Consider the following 20,554-nt stretch of genomic DNA (forward strand, 5'->3'; position numbering starts at 1 on the left):
AACTTTACGTCTAGTTAACATTTTTAAGATATTTGAATTGTAACTTTTAAAAATAAACTTTGTTATTGTTAATAGTTCCTGGTTTGTTTGTCTGTTGCCTTTAGTATTTTAGTAAGAATCAATTGTTAACCTTAGACATAACAACCGCCATATAGCACAGACCATGAACTGGTGATTTATGTAAGGAGTCTAATAATAATATGTTCTATCTGACACTGAACCGCTCAGAAAAGAAGCAAAGTTTACAACGGTGGTGGTTATCATTTTCATTCATTATAACACTGCTAGCTTGATCTAAACGACCACAGCCGTCTACGAAAATGAAAACCATATTTAGACAGATCAGTTAACCCTACACCAACGTCATAAATAGAGTTTTAACTTTATTACACGTTGTATCATTAACATATAACATATTTGTATTTAGTATCCATAAATGATAAAATTGTATCTTCTGTGCATTTTGTTTAAACTGTATATACTTACGAAAACAAAACTTACAATTTTAATAACGTGTTTTACATTGCAGTGAAATGTAAATATCTAAATATCGTCTCGAGAAGATTCATTATTTTTCAGTCTCCACAAAAGGTTATGTTATACATACATACATTTTAATATCATTTTCCTTTCATTATTGCGGTATATTTAATATGAAATGAGAATATTAATATTATAGTTTGATAATTTATTTAAAGAAGGTAATGCGTTAAAATTATACAAATAAACATATATGAATTATTTCGATTGTGACCTTAATTTGTAAATAAAAAAGACACACATGTACAATAATGTATTATCTATAATCACTAAAACTGCTATAATTGTTACTAATGTACTATTGCCATTTACATATCAATCAAATGATTGATGGAGTTATAACATTTAACGACAAACGATCATGGTAAAAAGTATTACGCAAAATATTATCAAATTCGTTCTGTTGATATTTAAAAACGAACACTGAGTCTCATGGATTCTGCCATTTGCATTAGTACCTCTTGTAACTATATTTACATTTAAGGGACACGAAAACACACCAAAATACAAAAAAGCAGGGTAAGAACAAACAGCAATGACCAGTTTTATTTTCTCGAATGTGAAATGTAAACGAAGTGTTATCAGAAAGTCATTTTCTCTCAAAATGTTGTCATGCTATATACAGTTTGCTGGTAGGATGACTAAAAATGGTAAGACTCCCCGATACTGCACCCCAGACGCTGTTATTTTTGATTTACACTAACATCCAACGTGCACTGAAATGGTAAGCTCATGTTGTCTTACTTCCAGATGTTATTGAGTACATTTCTGTACTGATATTTAGGATTGGCCCTATTTTATACGACCGATTGCATTGCCTCATCATTAGTGTTACAGCTAAACCTAAATACAAATGTTCTTATTTTTTACACTATCTCTTCCAAAAATTGTACTTAGATTAAATTTTAGAGCGGCTAGACATTTCATTTCCCGCTTTCAATTTTCAAAAATTACTGACTGTTCCAAGGAGGTGTCTTTATTTCTAACTTGCTATTTTCCATACATTATTTTGTATTGCTTGTATACTTGCTGTTTGTATCTTTGTGACGTTATACCCCTCCTTTTATATTGATAATCTCCTTAAGATCCATCATGTTTGTGAGAAGAGTACTTATGGGAGCTCTGTGACTTTGACTGCGTATGCTGTGCTTACGTCTTGCATACATCTTAACTCATATTGACAGAAAGCTTAGGAGGAATCAAACATTTTGTATATGTAGCTGCATGGACATACACTGGGAAAGAACGTAAAACATTTTCATTTTGCCAAACGCACTTAATGCATAGCATCTTTCTTTGACAACGGCAATATACGGAAATTGTCACGTTTTCGTAGTTTTCGAGACTGGATAAAAGTAGCAAAATTAGTTCTATCTAAAAAAATCACTGGCTAATATATTTTTATACCACATGATTTATAGCCGTCTAAGAGAATAATTAAGAAATAATAAGTTCCCAAACGTGGTTTATCGTAGAACAACCCGTGTTTTGAGTTCTTATGCGTAAGAATATATCACGAAGGATTATTCTAAGATAAATCACACTTGGGAACTTATTATTTCGACTCTAACGCGACATACTAGTATCAACAGTTTTAGAAAAATGGTAACTACTTTTTACGACCGTGCTACGCACCTGGATCGGATGACGTCATTGCACGCGAGTGGTCTATTGCAGAATAACCCGAGATAGATTTTGCTCTACATGTATGTAGGTTATTTGCTGGTCGTGTTAGAATGTTAGATATTTTCATTGAGACATAATATTCTCGTCACAAATATAATGTTGTTGTTTTTTTGCGGAGAAGGGATAATGCCATTTTAATTTTGTAGATAGAATATATATATAGATATAATAAGTTTAGCCATGAATTGGAAAAAGTTATAAACTATATTAACAAGAGGGTCGTGATGAACCTATATCGCTCACCTGTTAAACTTGGCCTTGAAATCATCAAGATAAACATTCTGACAAAGCTTCAGGAAGATAGTGTCATAAATGAGGCCTCTACAGTGTTAACAAGCTTTTCCTTTGATTTAAGTGATGACCTAGTTTTTGACCCCACATAACCCAGTTTCTAATTGGCCTAGGAATCGTCAGGATTAACACTCTTACCAAATTTCATGAAGATAGGGTCATGAATATGGCATCTAGTGTTAACAAGCTTTTCCTTTGATTTGAGCAGACGACCTAGTTTTTGATCCCATATGACCCAGTTTCGAATTTTGCCTAGTAATCATCAAGATAAACATTTTGACCAAATTTCATGAAGATATAATCATAAATGCGGCCTCAAGAGTGTTAACAAGCTTTTCCTTCCATTTGACGGGGTGACCTAGATTTTGATCCCATATAACCTAGTTTTGAACCTGGCATAGAAATCATCAAGATAAACATTCTGACTAAGTCTCATGAAGATAGGGTTATACATGTGACCTCTAGGATGTAAACAAGGTTTTTCTTTGATTAAACTTGGTGGCACAGTTTTTGATCGCATATGACCTTAATTCTAACTTGGCATAGAGATCATCAAGATAAACATTCTGTGCAAGTTTGTATCAAATCAAAGCATAAATGAAACCTCTATATGGCTGAAAGGGCCCAAATAGAAAAATTTGCCCCTGTCAGGGGCAGTAACTCTAGAACCCATGATTGAATCTAGCCGATTTCCGAAAGGAACCGAGATCTTTTTATGACTTCAGTAGAATATAAGTGTGGTTAAAATCGAATGTAAAATGCCACTTCTATTGTGTTCACAATGTAAAAATTGATACATTTTGACTCTTTCAGGGGTCAATCAGGGGTCGGAACCTACTATTTGATCTGAAGGATTCATCATGGAATTCAAAATCTATTATTGTTAAAGATATTTGCAAGTTTGTGTCCAATCAAACCATAAACGAAGTCTATATGGCTGCAAAAGCCAAAATAGCAAATTCTGGCACTTTTAGAGCCATAACTCTTGAACCCATCATGGGATCTGGCCAGTTTTCGAAAGGAACCGAGATATTATGCCAATACAAGTTGTGTGCAAGGTTGATTTAAATTGATTGCAAAATGTGGTCTCTATCATGTTCACAAGAAATTGTGAACGGAGGACTGACGGACGGAGGGCGATCACAAAAGCTAACCTTGTCACTACGTGACAGGTGAGCTAATAAAACTGTTCCTGCATTTATTCCAAGGTTCTCAGACAGGACACGGTTTGAGTACATGTAAGTACAAGTGGTTTTTGAAAAATGGTACTGTTGTGTTGATTAAGGTTTAGCAGTATATCACAAACAACAGAAATATGTAGTGAACGAACAGCATCTTGACAAACGACTTATCTGTCCTATACATGTTTTACTGTTCTGGCCCATACAGTTGGATACTTAAAATATTCTAAAGGAGTTGTCCCCTTTAAAACAGAATGCCATTTGTAAAGAAATAAATGTAAACAATTGTCAAAAACGATGTTTTACCTACTTATGTTAAGTTTAAACACTGGTACGTTGTTGCAACCATCTGACTGATGTACATCTCCTTTTACGCTACGGCTACGCATAGGATCTGAGAACGACCTATTCATAGCCTCGTTCTGACGACACTTTCGCTAACCAATCAGAGCCTAACTTACAACATCTTGCAAATCTACATGTAGCCTTGACTTTTGATATTTACAATTCTTATGTCGTAATGTATCAGATAGACGTCTAGCTCAGTCGGTAGGCTACTTGCTTCGTAAGCGAGGGGTCCCGGGTTCGAGCCCTGGAATGACTGCACATTTTTCTTACTCTTTGACATTCGAACAAGTCGTCTGATTGGATAAAATAAAAATAGCAATACTGGAAATCCAAAATATACACAAGACGAATGTGAATGGGTCGTTCTCAGATCTTCGTTTAGAAGATCAAGTACTTTAGTCAGATTGGTTGTTGCAAATGCATCAAAATGAAAACATGTAACAGTTTTTTTAAGAATGGTGAGTTTTTAAAAGCGCTGAACTGTCCAGAAGTGTTGTCCCTTCATGCAGTCCCTTTCCGGAATTAAATACATATATGAGTAAACTGACAATGGTTTTGAAGAATAATATAAATATTTTATATGCTGTTAAATTTTCATGTAAAACAATGCTTTCTTTCTATGATTTAAAGATGTTCGAACTTTTTTTCTCCGAAACATGGACCTAACTCTTAACCATTTTTTTTTCAATATAATTTTATCACCATTTTACAGGTATTTATGATTGCTTGTTGTATTTTCTTAAAAAATATAGATCTGTTTTGTTTAATTGTCAAAATGGAAGTTTTGATAGAAGAGTCTTTATTCAAAAATTCACCCGTTTGTATAAAATACGTCCAAATTGCTTAAAAATAGACTGGAAATCATTACTCGTAATGTGTGAACAATTTTCTTTCGGGAAACGTCGAATGGTGTTTTTATTAAGTTAAAATACATTAGTGCATCCATATTTGTACTCCTATCAATATGAATAATTCTCATACAATGTCAGTCTGCTTTACGTTTATGAATATCGTCTGATGATGGATTGCTCATTCGTTTCAGACGAAAATACTTGTTCACACTAATTTTTACATTGTTTAATTAGTACAATTTTAACCTTGGAAATCAGTTGTCACGTTGGTTATTTTCATAATATTAGACATCAGTTTTTATTCAATAAAAGTGAACAGTATAAAAGAACTCTGCAAGTTATACGCATATTTTATTAACTGATTGGTAACTTCCTGAAACTAAGACTTATTCATTAATTTTTTACTGCTTAAAATCTTTAACAAACGCTAAATATTTTATTTCCAAAATATAAACACATTCTGCACATGGTCAAAGATTTAGATCCTTTTCAAAGCTATTTTTATGTAATAGTAACAATATACAGAACATGAAACATGAAAGTAATGTGTTCATAAAATAATAATGGTCTGAAATATCTTTATTATACCAATTCAACTAAAATAACGTGACGTTTCCAGCGACACGAACGCAGATCATTATTATTTTATAAGTTTTAGATACGATTGGTACACCGTTTAGGAAGACTTTGGCCTTCTTTTATATCACATTTGTATTTTAACATTACTCATACTTAATTTAGTCAACTTTATAACTATATATGTACCTTCAGTTGGATCGGATATATTCCATGATTTATAGCGGACTCAGATTTCTTCAGTCTGTTCATGAGAGGTAATGAAATATGCAACACCCATCCCGCACACCTGTTTGATTTTATTTTAGTGGAGTTTGGAGTCAGCGACACAATTTACGTCATACCGTGAGTTTCTAATTTTTTTGCTGGTGAACGAAGACCCCATTTGCTTCTATGGGCATTGGATACAGACACTCTGGGGGATAGCACCACGTCTGAATCACCCTCATTCCACTAGCCAGTGATTCGAAAATTTCCCTTAAACTCAGAGAACCGCAAACACAGCCAAAGAGCCATGCATCGCAAAGAAGGTCAACAGCAAAAAGAAGCTGAAGTCTAAAGATATAGAAGAAAGGTTGCTTCGAAAATGCAACACGTACAATTCAACTATATGCAAAATACAAGAAAGGGATATGGGATAGATACAGGTGTGTTTGGGGAAGTGGGAAAAAAGCCTAAACAACGCAGCCGCAGAGTCTCCGGGATTTGGTGGAGCACTGTCATACAGATGCAATAAACAGCCGAAACTCCATGGACAGTATAACAATACTGAGTCTTAATACCGACTCATGTAACCATTATTACGTTCTTTGTCTTGTTCAAATTTACATTACTAAATTCAGCTTATCTTTGTACAGACCCAACGTGTTACATAACAATATGCAATTTGTCTTAAGGAAAATGTTATTATTTTGACATTAAATTTTGTAATTTTCATTGCTTGCTGTAAGCAGCTTTTTATCACGTTCAACAAACTGAAACAACAAAACACTGAATAGGTCCGAAGGAAGATATTTATTTTCTTGCATTAATTTGGTTGTCTCTGAGACGATTGATTAATTCTGTGAGGCATTTCGTCAATGTGTTATAACGATATCCATCTGGTTTATTAGATGCACTTAATGAGAAATGATTAGCAACATTGAATCAGGAGCTGTGAAATGGCTTTAAGTCAATTTGACTCCCCCACGTTACATAAAATATAGCAAATTTGATCTTCACGTGTTTGAAATAGAAAACATGAGGAGACAGATACATGTTGCAATAGGTTCTTGTGATATTACTATTTGTTTTCGGAGACCACATCTTTTACGTCACCACCGAACGATACTAAACACAAACTACAATACGATGCAATACCCTTTCCGTAGCCGTAAAGTACTAAAACGTATTAGCCTCTGATGGCCTTTTCACGCTCCCGTAGAATCAACATTTATAAACGAAATTAGTCTTAAAACTATTTCTGAAATGCCCAGGTCTGCAGCTCTCAAATACGGAAATATCTGACATCCGAGGCATAAACTGGCATTTTTAGACAATATCAAAAATGACCTTGTTCCGTTACGGACCCCTGTCGGATCTGAGTTTTTTTCCGAGTGCAAATACTTTTTCGTAGATGTAAAGCAGACATATCCCGCTAAAGTCCAGGTATTTTCAAATCGTAAAAAAGTGCTGAAAAAATGACTCCCCATTAGCAAAAAAGAAAAAAAAATGAAGTCCACGCGCAGACATTTAGAAGGAATGACCCCTGCGAGGTAAACCCTGACTATAGACCAAGTTTCAAGTTTTGCTAATGTACGTTTATTTTCTGTACTTCCGGAAAAGCTGAAGGTCGCCTGATATCATTTTCTGTGTTGTCAAAAATATATGTATGCCTGGCGCGATTGTATAAAGATGTTTCGGCGCTCCTAAGAATATGAGGAAAATCATGTTTGTTTTTTTTAAAAACCGAGTGATATTTCAAGATTTTTTAATACATTTGTACGAAAGCACAGGTTTGAGACAAAAATTGCTATAAAAATGCATTTTAGGAATTTTGGATATCTTTTCCGTAGCCGTAACGTACTAAAACGTATTAGCTCTTTCACGCTTCCGTAGAATCAACATTAATAACATGAAATTCATTTTGAATATATTTTTGAAATGTCCAGGTCTGCAGCTCTCAAATACGGAAATATCTGATATCCGAGGCATATACTGACATTTTAGACAGCGTCAAAAATGACCTTTTCAACGATTTGACAAAGTTCCAAAAGTTTCTATATACCCTTGCTCCGTTACGGACCTCTGGGGGATTTGTGTTTTTTCCGAGTACAAATATATTTTGGTAGATGTAAAGCAGACGTGTCATGCTAAAGCCCAGGTATTAAGAAAGTGCTGAAAACTGACTCCTCATTAGCAAAAAACTGTTATAGATTTTCAGATTATAGGCAAAACATCCATACATTTGTGTAAGGCACTCACATAGAAACAAATATAAGCTTATTTACACCTCTACACATCCTGTATAGATATTTTCAATATGCACAGCTCTGAAAGTGGGTGGGGTAAATCAACCCCTGAAATGAGCAAATTTTAAATTCACATAAATCGAATAATTTTCATTCAAAATTCATTTTAACTGTGCCTTATATTAATTATTTTGCTATTTATGGAATACACATATTCGTAATTGGCCCTGTTAACATAAGTAGTAAAGTTTTAGGTTGGTGGGGTAAATTTATGAAAATTCCGGTCATTTTCTTTAGATCGCATATTTGACCAGTTTCCTTAATTTCTTTTATCATGGGTGCTTTAAACTCATTCCAGTTATGGATAACTGTAACATATAAGGTTAAAGAAGATCGTCAGTGATGCTGTTACATCATTGTACGGTTCAAAATTTAAAAAAATACAAGATGGCTGCCAAAAATGTGAAAAACATTTAATTCGAATCTTGATATATTATATAATGATAGAAATTTATGTTACATAAACTTTTAATATATACTAATACCTTATAAGCATGCCATTTAATGATATTTTAAACATAAGTACAACAAAAAATTTCTTTAACCTCATGTTACACTAATTCTTAGCTTGAATCGGTTTAATCGCTGATTTCAGCGGTTGATTTATACCACCCACTTTTAGAGCTGATCTTGCTACAAATACCCATCCAAGAATTGTAAATAAGCTTATATTTGTTTCTATGTGAGCGTTTTCATAGCTTTACACACATTCATGGATGTTTTGCCTATAAACTGAAAATCTATAACAAACCAAAAAGAACATTTTGAAAAAAGTACTAGATTTTTCGCTATCGTTTCTAACAAAAATTGCGAATTTTCAAAATTAGTGAAATTATTATAAAAGAGGCTTTTATGTATTTGGGCATGTGTTGTCAATAATTAGCAATGATCAAATCAAGTTAGTTATTAAATGCACTGAAAATAGCCACATAAAGAAGGGTAGTTTTTCATCTTTGGCGGCCATCTTGGATTTTCTCGGACCGCACCATGTTGCGACACTATCTCCCTCGATTTGCTTGCACCTTAGATGTCACTCTAATAATTTCTTGAGAAATTTTCTCTTCTGCACACAGACACCACCTCAGGAATTGGACTAGAACGCAATCAATATGAAAGCGGGATAATGGCCAAATAGATGTTAAATTACATGGTTAGAAAAGTACAATAAAGTGTCAATACTGCACACGATGTTTTACAGCTAAAGCCGTAAAGGGGGTATGGGGTAATAAAAGCAATGTATTGAAGTTAATCAATGTTCGAACCTTCGACAAGTAATAGAGACAGAAACTATTAAAAATATATGCTAAACATAATGAATATTCTTTATGTTTATGATAAAACGTTACGCAGCCACATTATAAACAAGGCATTATGAGTCTAAACAAAATATTTCAGAGCATGGGGACACTGCATCGGTACGGTGAGTAACCTTAAAATGAAGAAAACCAGGGAGGGGTAATGTGTGTTTGTCCGTTACCTTTCCTCAACTTGTAGAATGAGACTGAGTAAATAAAATAATTACCACATGAGCTAAGTGCTAATAGTGTGTGTAGCCAGTTGGCGCAAGGGTGGTAGTCCTACCCAGGTTCCTGCACGTATAATGAATGCTGAAAATGAACAGAAATGTCTCCGCGTGCCGCCAAGTTATCCTGCCACAAATATACCCTATTTAACTCATTTAAATATGTCAATTATTATTGTTATTCATATTTATTGAAATTTTTCGTTCATAGTTAGTGCAAAATCATCAGCTTTTGGCTAATATAAGATCATGATTTGTAAGCTCTTCGCTTTCAAACGGTAAACTAGCCCGTAAAAGCTCATCGCCGATCACGCACAAACTATTACAACTGTACTTTCGAAAACCTTTTCAAGATAAGCAAAAATCTAATTCTTGAAAACATAGATGCAAAGTTACTAAGTTTTAAAAAATCAATATATCCTTGAAATATAAAATAAAAATTTATAAATAACACCAGTAAAAACAATAGTTTTGCACTAAAATTTACAATTTGCTGACACATGAAATAGATTGAAAACTGATGTAATTGAAATTTTCAATTTGTTTTTATTTGAGCTCTCATTTTTTATATAATACAATACACATGATTATTAAAATTGGATGTCCCTAACAGTAGTTTATCATTATTGAGAACAAAAGTAACTTTAGCTAAAAAGCCAAAACTTAAATATCTGAGGTGGCGTTTCTTAATGTCGTAAAATTTCTTGAAATGAATTTACGCATTATTTTGTTAAAGTTTTATACACTACTAAACTTTCTAGCAGGGTCTCAGCACAACGTATAAAATAAATGTCAGTGTAAGCCATGAGAAAAGTGTGCATGTTGTATATCAAATACAAAGAGTTTTAAACAAAAGTAGGTCATATTTTGTTTGCCTGATCAGTTGGTGGGAAAAGGATCTATATAGTTTTCCTTTCATTTTTGACCACTGTTTCATGTTGGCTTCAGTTTATTGGTCAATTCAGAGTTGTTCCCTTCAGATTTTGTTGTGTTGGTACCATCTCTAAGTTATTGTCATATTTATGCAGTCGCATGTAATATATCGTCTCTTATCATGACCATTATTGTGACTCAATAGTTCGTGGAAGCGTTATCTTTTACATTTTACATATTATGTATACAACTTAGTGGTTAAAAGCGTCATATTAGAATGTTTACTAAACTAGGTTAAATGTGCACACCTAAAATGTACGAAGCTGAAGTAGTTGAATGTTTTAAGCACATTAAATGTGTCTTGAAAAGGACAAAAGAAAAATTATCACAAGTGACATTTTTAGTTCCCTATTTTCTTTAAAAGACTTGGCTATAACTTGCTGACTATTTGGTTTTTAAAGTATAAATGCCTGCAAATATTTTCATCAAAAAGGTACTATAGCTCACGAGTAATTAATTTCTTTTACCCCATGTTTTCCCCAAATTTTTGAACTCATCATAGGACAAAACACATGACTAGACCTTCTCATTGTTAACCCAAACATGTGTAAGAGTAAGGATTTAGGGAGTATTTCTTTTGTTAATTAATATACTAAAATAATTACAGTTAATCTAAAAATGTGTTTAAATAAAAGCGCACTCGATAAGCTCTAGAGGTAGAGCACAATAAGGTATAGCACAATAAGGTAGGTGGTAACGGCCAGGCTATGTTCTTCGTACTGATTTGACAAAAGGAAGTGTGCCAGTTCATTTTGAAAAGCTGTCTGTTTCTTGCGAAAACAAAACTGGTCAAGGTAACTTACCGTTATTGCGTAACTGAACTAATGATGGAAAAAAATTACTCCAATCAGTTGAAAACTAAGTCTGTTTGAATAAAAGAAATAAAAAAGGACAACCAGTATTAAAATATATAAAAACAATCAGAAAACGAGTCTGTTTTGATAAAAAATAATAAAAAAAAGGTAAACCAGTATTGAAATATATAAGTTCCCATCTAGAATGTTGTGTCCATATTGAAAAAGTATTAGTGAGCCTTTCAAAACCTAGATTTGTTCATTAACGAAATAGATTGGAAACGAGGAAATGATGTCATTATTTAAACTCAGTTGTAAACACATCGCGTTTGAAATGATTTTGCAATCCGCTTTCTAATTTTGAAAACTAAACATGTGTAATCATTTACAGTCAAAACGTGTCTTCCTCGACCTCTTGTACAGCCATAATTTCCAATATTTCATGAGGTAATACACTTCGATGGCGGATGTATGTGGTCTTATTGCTCAACTGGCCGCCGTTGTTTTGAGTGGCCGCCGTTGTTTTCCATTCGTCACTCTCACAAATAATGAATAAATTCTCCATTTAAGGAGTCAGTTGTAATGTTTCTACTATACCATGTATTGTACATGGTAAAGTAGAAACATTACAACCGAAGAGTGTAAAACATGAATTAAGCTTCTTCTTAAAATACACAATGCAAATACGATAGTCATTCGAAACACCCACTTTATATAGAAATATAAAAAAAACGCGTTTCTTTCATAAAGCATTATGACTTATTATTTTACTAGATAGAATATGTACTGCCATCGTATGCCTTTAAAAGTAATACCATGACATGTTCACACACGTTTATACATTTATAGTTGATATTTAACAACTCTAAGTGACAATATATATTATGTCTGAAAGAGAATATATAATTAATTACTTTCTAATGCCTATTTAATACAGGAAACACCTGCTCCTATTTATTTTGAAGTGTGAAAACCACACACACGCGCGGTGTCAATGGGCAGGTATAAAGGAGCATTAAAGGGCAGACCAGTAGAAACCCCTTATTGCATTGTCCTGCGGCACAATAACTAAATAGTTTATTTTAACCCAAACTCATTATTATCAAAAGCAACGACTTGTGTATGGCATTATTTAACTGGCGCTCTGCTGAGCTGACGTTTGTTTAAGTTGTTAATGTCACGTGATGTAGTGTATCTCGAAGCTACTTGATACTAATTTAACGGAATTTTATTCAATGTTTGTCGTGTTAATGAGTCACATTACACGATGGTATTTTATCTGTCCTTAATAAAATTGAAAAGATACCCCACTGCGACAGTTGTGTATTTTATTTGTGCAAATATGTATGCATGTTTTAGTGTGCTACTTTTTTTTCTACGTAGTTTATTCTTAGTATAATATTTCTGATTACAGGTAAACGAAAAATGTGACGACTAATTTTACCTCGGACATTGTTGAAAACAAGGCGAATTTGATGCGAGATATATAAGTTTGCTTTCAAACCACCGATGTTTGATCTTATTTTAAAGAAGACCTAGCCCGTCCTACTTGTTGTCATACTTGTTACAATTTACAGTTTATTGTTTTATGTTTCATGATCATGTAAATTCAGCTATTATCATTGTTTGCAGGTGTATGTCATGAGATAAACGTACCGTTCATAAAATATTTCTCGGCGTCAGACAGCCTTTACCATGTGTTTTAGTGAACGGTCTTTCTTCACGAAACATATTTCCAAACATTCGTCGTTAACAAGATATTCTATCCGTACAAACTTTCTTATATATTTCAACATATTTGTAAATTGTGAACAATAAAAATAGATACTATCATATATGATAACTGTATGCAGAGACTGGTCAATTTAAAGGCACTGACCTCCAGATTGTACGACAGCAAAAAAAATAAAATAAAATAAAAAAAAACCAGCAAAAAACAAACAATTTTGATATCGGAAAATCATTGCTATATTTCTCGAGAAGGCTTTTATTTGAAACTTAGTTACTGACAACGTGTTCTGGAAACACATGAGAATTAGCTGTTGTTTTTAAATATTTTTCTGTTCAAAAATTGAAAAGCGTTTGTAAGAGGGTACCGGTGGTACATTGCCATTAATTAAAAATCTTTTTATTACATACCCATTTAAAAAAACTCAGTTAAGTTTCAATGGAACCTGAAACGTCAATATTTTCCATATTGACGTTCAAATTTTATATCGGGTGCGTGACGTCATTTGCAACGTAAAACGATTATTAGATTTGCATCGAGAAATATGCACTTGTTCTTTCGCGGAATAATATTGCGCTCCTAAAGTCGCGCAATATTTCCGATGCAGAATTCATGCATATTTTTCGATACAAATATAATAACCTATAACTATTTCACGATCAATAAGTATGTATTACTCTGTTGTGTATTGGTCAAAAGCACTGGAAAGTTTTATTGCCGAGGCGGTCCGTGTTCGATTCCCGAATCGGTCAAGTTCTTTCCTTGATTTAGCATTTAAATGATACTTTAGAAACTAAAACTCATGTTCTAATGTTTATAACTTCAGTTTTAAAGAAAGATCATTTTAGCCAAAATCTAGAGGTCAGTGCCTTTAAATGCCTGCGATTCAAATTATTGGATATCTTAATCGATTATTTTTTTTTTCATTTTTACGAATCAAGAAAAAGTTAAGTATTTGAATGTAATATTGACATAATCATAATCTCAAATGTTTCTGTATCATTTGCTTGGATGCTGTCGTTGCTTCTTGGTAATTATAATTAAAAAAGTGCTTATCAGGAATAAGCATTTTTATTTTTACTTATTTTCACATAAACATATCTCAAGCCCTGTCCAGATGACGCATTATTTACATGTACTCGTAGGAAGAAATGAGAAGTAAAAATATATTATAAAAGTCAAATGCGGCTATATAAGACATCAGGTGTGTAATTTGCACCCACGTAATAAGTGCGTAGGCGAAAACATGTAGCAAGATTGTGAACCAAGAATAAAAATACTACACACGTAAGGCTGTAAATTTATATTAGGATATTTTAATACATTTAATTGAAAAAAAAGAAAGAATAAGACAAAAGCGAAAAGTAATTAAACATACTGTTTACTTTTGTGGTACTCGTAGGAAGAAATGAAAAGTAAAACTAGATTAAAAAGTCCATTGTGGCTGGAAATTTGCAAAGCAATTAGACTTTAAAGACTGGGCATTTGACGAAGCATCTTGTTTAAAAGTAATCGCTTACCTTTGCGTACTTTGTTCGTCGGATCGTGCTATTGTGTCGACTCCCAAAAAGTGACGAGCCAGATTTCGCTCGTGCCGTTGCTATTGGCCTTTTATCTTCCAATCTCTATTTATTTATTTCGTTGTGTTACCTGTTCAATTACCGTAAGTCGAGAAGTCTTCTCTTTATAACTCTGATTATTTTTACAGGTTAAAAATGGCTTCATAACTTCAGAACACTGTTGGACCGGGCCGTTTTGAAAAACCATCGACGGAAAATGAAGTCATTGCAAATTTAATGATGTGAATGATTTTACGTCACTTTTTCTCTTATAAACAATGTCATTTTTCATTGAATTTGTCTTTCCGACCTTTCGGCTTCTTAACAAAACCAAAACAATTCACACCTAGTTTGTTTCTATAACCGTCCAATACCAACTTGACATTATACCAAAGTGAGAATAGATAACAGACCGACAGCTGTGCTAAAGGTCGCGCAGTAGCAACTGTAGGAAATGTCCTAGATATTTATTTTGTCCATGAATTATAAATATTGAAAACAAAATAGGCATTATACTATAATCATGAACTCTCTCAGTTTGGTGATTGTTGAAACTATTTGTCTAGATGAAGATTTTGACTCGATAAAAATACTCATATTTTAAAAATGCATCTGTTAGTCGTTTCAGTACATAAATATATTGTTAACATTTGGATGGAATACCATCGTCTTGACTCAGTGACCTTTGGTACCGTGTCTGTACAAGACTTTCTCTCGACACTTACTAAATTCTTCAATAGACGGGTAAAGAAAGGAACGCACAAGGTTCGATACATCTTTAATGCTCTCCAACATACATTGTGCATGGTTTAAAGATATGAGTTTTATAAATGTTCTTACATTTTCATCAGCTTCCGTTAAAAATTACATTAGATATGTGTTATAATCTCAAATTTGATTGTGCACATGTCCAGCTAGAAGCAGATATTGATAATGGACGATAGTTTGTACCTCAAATTATTTCTGTTTTGAAGTTTTGTTGTTGTGTTAACATGCACATTTATAGCTTTTTTTGCCTTCGTATTTATCATGTGAATGTTCACCAGAACTTTGCTAGTCTCAGCTGGTTATATACAAATACATTGTTGAATATAAGGAAATGGTAGTCCATAACTGATTTTTGGTAGGTAGGTAAGTACAAGAAAATATGTCACAGTTATTTTCAGTAAAGATAGACAGTTTGTCCTTTTTTAATTTGCCACCATTTCGCTTTTTACCTATCAGTTTAAACAACAGTTCGCATTTAAGGTCACTCTAACATAGGTATATTTTCAGCGTTCCTATCACCTTTTCGAAATGTACCTACCAGACAGGAAGAAACAAAGTGTCAATAAAAGGTACAAACATACATCATACATTTGTACTTACAATATGTTTCCTGATACTAGCAAATTCATTTAACAAAAATACATATAAGCTTACAAAAACTTACATATGGGATGTACGAATTTTTCCTTACCATTGAGTATGCACAATGGCAAGACATAATTTTGGTCAGTCTGAGTCTTAACCGAGGAGAGAGACAAGTACATGTGTTTATTTAATGATCTTGGCGAGCACTTTTGCCGCTTATCGTATGCAGGAAAGTCTAGGTGAAAGATGTGACAAATTAACACTGTACTTTTCAGTCATACTGACATTCACTTCAGTTATAGATGGAATGAACATTTTATATACCATGTAAAACCCACAGTTTAACATAAAAAAATCGCATCACGAATATTAATGAGAAAAGTGAACATTGGAATTAATAATATGTAAAATTCGTAACAGGAGGAAAAGACCTATATATACGGATCATTCGCAAAATATCATATAGTAACACGTATACCATTTGTCACGTTAAGACCAGTTTACCGGCTGGTTGATATCACAAACTTAATTATTTGCATTTTACCGCTGTAGGGCGGTAGGTCGGAGGTTTTATGAAAGTGCCGGCCTGTGCCTGAAAAAAAAGATCAGAGGCATTTATATGGTCTCACTCCACCAACGTTTTTTGAAAGACGTCGATGTAACTTAAAAAGAAACAAAAAATTAATTGATATCACCGTTTATTTATATTTTCGTCTATTTATTTTTTAACATTTTCAAAACACTGATAATTTTTGCATAGCGTTCATTATTCATTTCGTATTTAGATCTATTACATATCTTATTCACAAATGGGAACTTAAAATAATATTCTTAACACAGGACTTAAAGTCAAAGAGATCGAGAGAGCAAACGCTCATTGCAAGACTTTTGAAAAACAATGTCAGCAGTTCAATAGAAAAAATGGAAAACCACAAGTCGCCCAACACGACATAAACGAATATGTTGCTGACGGATAGGTTTAATTGAGCCTGTTCATGGACGGTAGTAGAGATGCAAGCTACCGGGTTGAGCAGAACTCAGCATTTACACATATTTTAAGTACCAGAATATAATTTAGCGACATCCGCAAATGTATTCATACGGCGGTGCACATGTAATCTTCAGTGATACACAAACTGCAATTTCATGAAAAGCGGTGTATGGTCCCCAGTTAAAATAATGGCTTTGCCCTTATCAAGAAAACAATGAGCAGACCTAAACAAACTGAAACTTGAGAGGGGATCTGAGGCTATGGAGTCTGCATATAACAGAACTGCCAAAAGACAAAATTAAAAAGAAGGCATCATATCCAAGGAGTAGGTTATGGAAACGAACATTTTTTTACGTAAAGATGAACATTATTATGAAAAAATTTGACGTCTACACAACCTTGTCGGCTAGTCTTAAAATATTTAAATAGTTGAAGTTCCTCTAAAGGTTGGCTGACAGAATTTATTTCTTGGCACAATTTTATTATCTAAACAATATGCTGCCTGTACTAACTGAGCAAATTTGTGTTTTAAGCGTTGTAATGCAAATCTTACTGGTAAACCTTATAAAGCTCTACATAAATTTTTACATAAAAAAAAACGTAAGAAGACGGTTTAAAATCAAATCAAAATTAAAACCAAAATATTTATGTTTGAGAACTATTTCAATAACATTTCAAGCCTCAAACTGGGATCTCGCTATCATACATTTCCTATGTAACGAAAGTGTCTATTGCGCTTAAACAGTATATATACACGCTGGTGCATACAATAGTTAAAATAATGCCGCTAAAACTTAATGATTCTCATAGCACAATATAAATCTCTGAATAAATACACAGTTTAAGCAAATAATTCTAATTTTTACAATTTTTGTGTTCGAAAATCAAAAGAAATTTTCATATATCAAGTTATATCATTTTAGCAACTGAAAATGCTCGTTAAAGATAATGGAATTGGCAGAAGATATTGTAAACTGAATTAAATGCGGGGGAAGTAGGTGGCAGTGGGAATAGTAAAATTCCTTTTACGATACAGAACAGACTGTAAAAACTACAATAATTCAAATGATAAATCAGTATACATAGAATTTAAATTGTATCTCAACAGAAGGGGAGTGACTTAAGCATTCATATGTATATTGATATATGCATATATAGTCTACATACAGACAGACAGACAGACATTTTATTTCAAATCAAATAGGCTAAAAAGCCCATGATGACATACATTTGACACAAATACAATAGCGGACAGTGTACAAAACAAATATAGTATTTCAATGACACATACTGATATAGTAACATAAACATCTAGCAAAACTGACATTGAGTTTAATGAAACCCTATTTTCTGAGGAAAGTACATATATTCACCCGGAGAAGGCCGGTAAGAAATAGTAATAAGTTATCAAAAATAATGTCATAGCAGAGTGCATTTCAAATGTATTAATCTTACAGCGATTTTAGAATGTCAACATTTCACCTTTTAGTTACGTTCAATGTTTGCCGGAAAGAAAGATAATTACGAGACTGGTAAGCCAATTTCAAATAGCAGTTTCACAATCAGTTTAAGGATATTTATGTAACATATTTGAAAACAATTCTAACAAAGACAACAAGACAACAACAACACACTGTCACATAAGCTATATAAATACAAAAGTACATAAACTACATAGTACATTATATTTTTGTGCTACAATATGGATGCAAAGCCTTGTCGAAAATAAAAATACAAGGCTAGCTAACCTACAGATGATTTACATTAAACAACATTTAGCTTAGGAAGACCTTATACGAAATCATAGAAAAATAAGGTCTAATTGTTCTTACTCTAAATAAAACTAATATAAATACTTAAAATTTCCTTTACTTTTCGTTTATGCATACTCAATACCTTGCAATGCACGTACAAGTCATCTGTGTGATATACATTAAATTATCTATACGTTCTCAAGTTTCTTAATTCAAAGGCATGATATGTATACATACCTAAGTTTTTCAACAGTGTTTTATTCTCGGAAGTTACTAGCTCTACAAACTTATACATACTAGGATTTGTCCAGAACCTTTTTGGTATATACATTTTTCTAATATTTTGGTATAAAATACATTCAATAACAAAATGATACTCATCTTCTAATCTGTTACAAATTTGACATTTTCTATCGTGTAATGGTATTCTTAGTGGTTTATTCCACCTTCCTGCTTCAATAAGTAATCTATGGGATGATACTCTTAAACGAGACAAAGCTTGACTGAACTTACTGGTATTAAAACTTTCAAGATATGGTTGAAACTTGAATGATGCGATTGATCTATAAAATAATGCTCTACTTGAGTTATTTAATCGATCATTCCAATTTTGCACGAACTGATCATTTAACCTTTGCTTTACTAAAGAAAGAAACATTTTATCATTACCTACTCCTTGGTACACCCACGCTTCTGCCAAACCAAGAGAACAAAGCAAATTTTTAAGTAAAGTACACCAGTTAACCTTGTTTGGATATAACTCCATGTCGTTTCTCAATAACTGATAAATAATATACACATATTTGTCTTGCCTTAATGTCAATATTCTTAACCAATACTTTATAACCTGAAGCATTTGAGTAGTTTTATAAGAAACCCGTCCAAATTCCCCATAAATAAAATCATTTTGTGTGGTTTTCTTTACTCCAAGTAATTTCTTACAGAATTGCATATGAACCCTCTCTACAGACTGACTTTTTGCAAAACATGTAACTTCACAGCAATAATTTAGAATAGGAGAAACAAGTTTGTCAAACAACTCTAATTTATGTCTAGGCGGAATGTAAGTGAATTTATATAAATATTTATCTAGTTTATACATGGCCTTAAGGGCTTGTCCGGCTAATGTATCTTGCGCACTACTAAGAGATCCTCAAGTATCTCAACAGAAGGGGAGTGACTTAAGCATTCATATGTATATTGATATATGCATATATAGTCTACATACATATATATATATATATATATATATATATACATAGACCAAAACTGGAACATTCCAGGGACAACCACTTTGATTTGCCATAAGGTTTTGATACATGACATGCCATCATAATTATGGGATACATTCTTTCTGCAAAACATTGCCAATATCGTCATGTAGATTTTTATCGTTTACAATCCAGTAACTGAGTCGTTCAAACATTTATACCTTTAACAGTGTGCGACACTTGATCAAATGAATATTTCCACCTGCAAGTTGAATAGATACTTTACATTCTGCAAAAAAATAGAAATTACTTTCGTATAATTGTAACATTGCGAAAGTCTTCGTCACACTTTCGATCTAAGTTAACCTTACATTCCATAACTTAACATAAAAGTCAAAAATTGCTGTACAACAGTGAAGAGCTTTCAGACATTGCCTTCACAGTAAGCTTTCGACCTTATATGATTGCTAAGTACTAAAACATTTAACCAATGGATACCTAACTGTAAAAATACATGACCCGAAAATATGAAAATTCACATAAAACTAAAATAGACACATTTGGAGATTTTTATATAACAAGTTATAATTACGTCATTTCAAGAAACAGTCGATAATCATTGGCGAACTTTATTTTCAAGAATAATGTCTCAAAGTTAAGATGTGAAACAAAACTTTGTTCTCAAAAGCAATTTTATCTTTAAAGCAAGAAATAAAAAAGAGAAA

Source organism: Mercenaria mercenaria, chromosome 3 (assembly GCF_021730395.1).
Source record: "Mercenaria mercenaria strain notata chromosome 3, MADL_Memer_1, whole genome shotgun sequence".
NCBI lineage: Eukaryota > Metazoa > Mollusca > Bivalvia > Venerida > Veneridae > Mercenaria > Mercenaria mercenaria.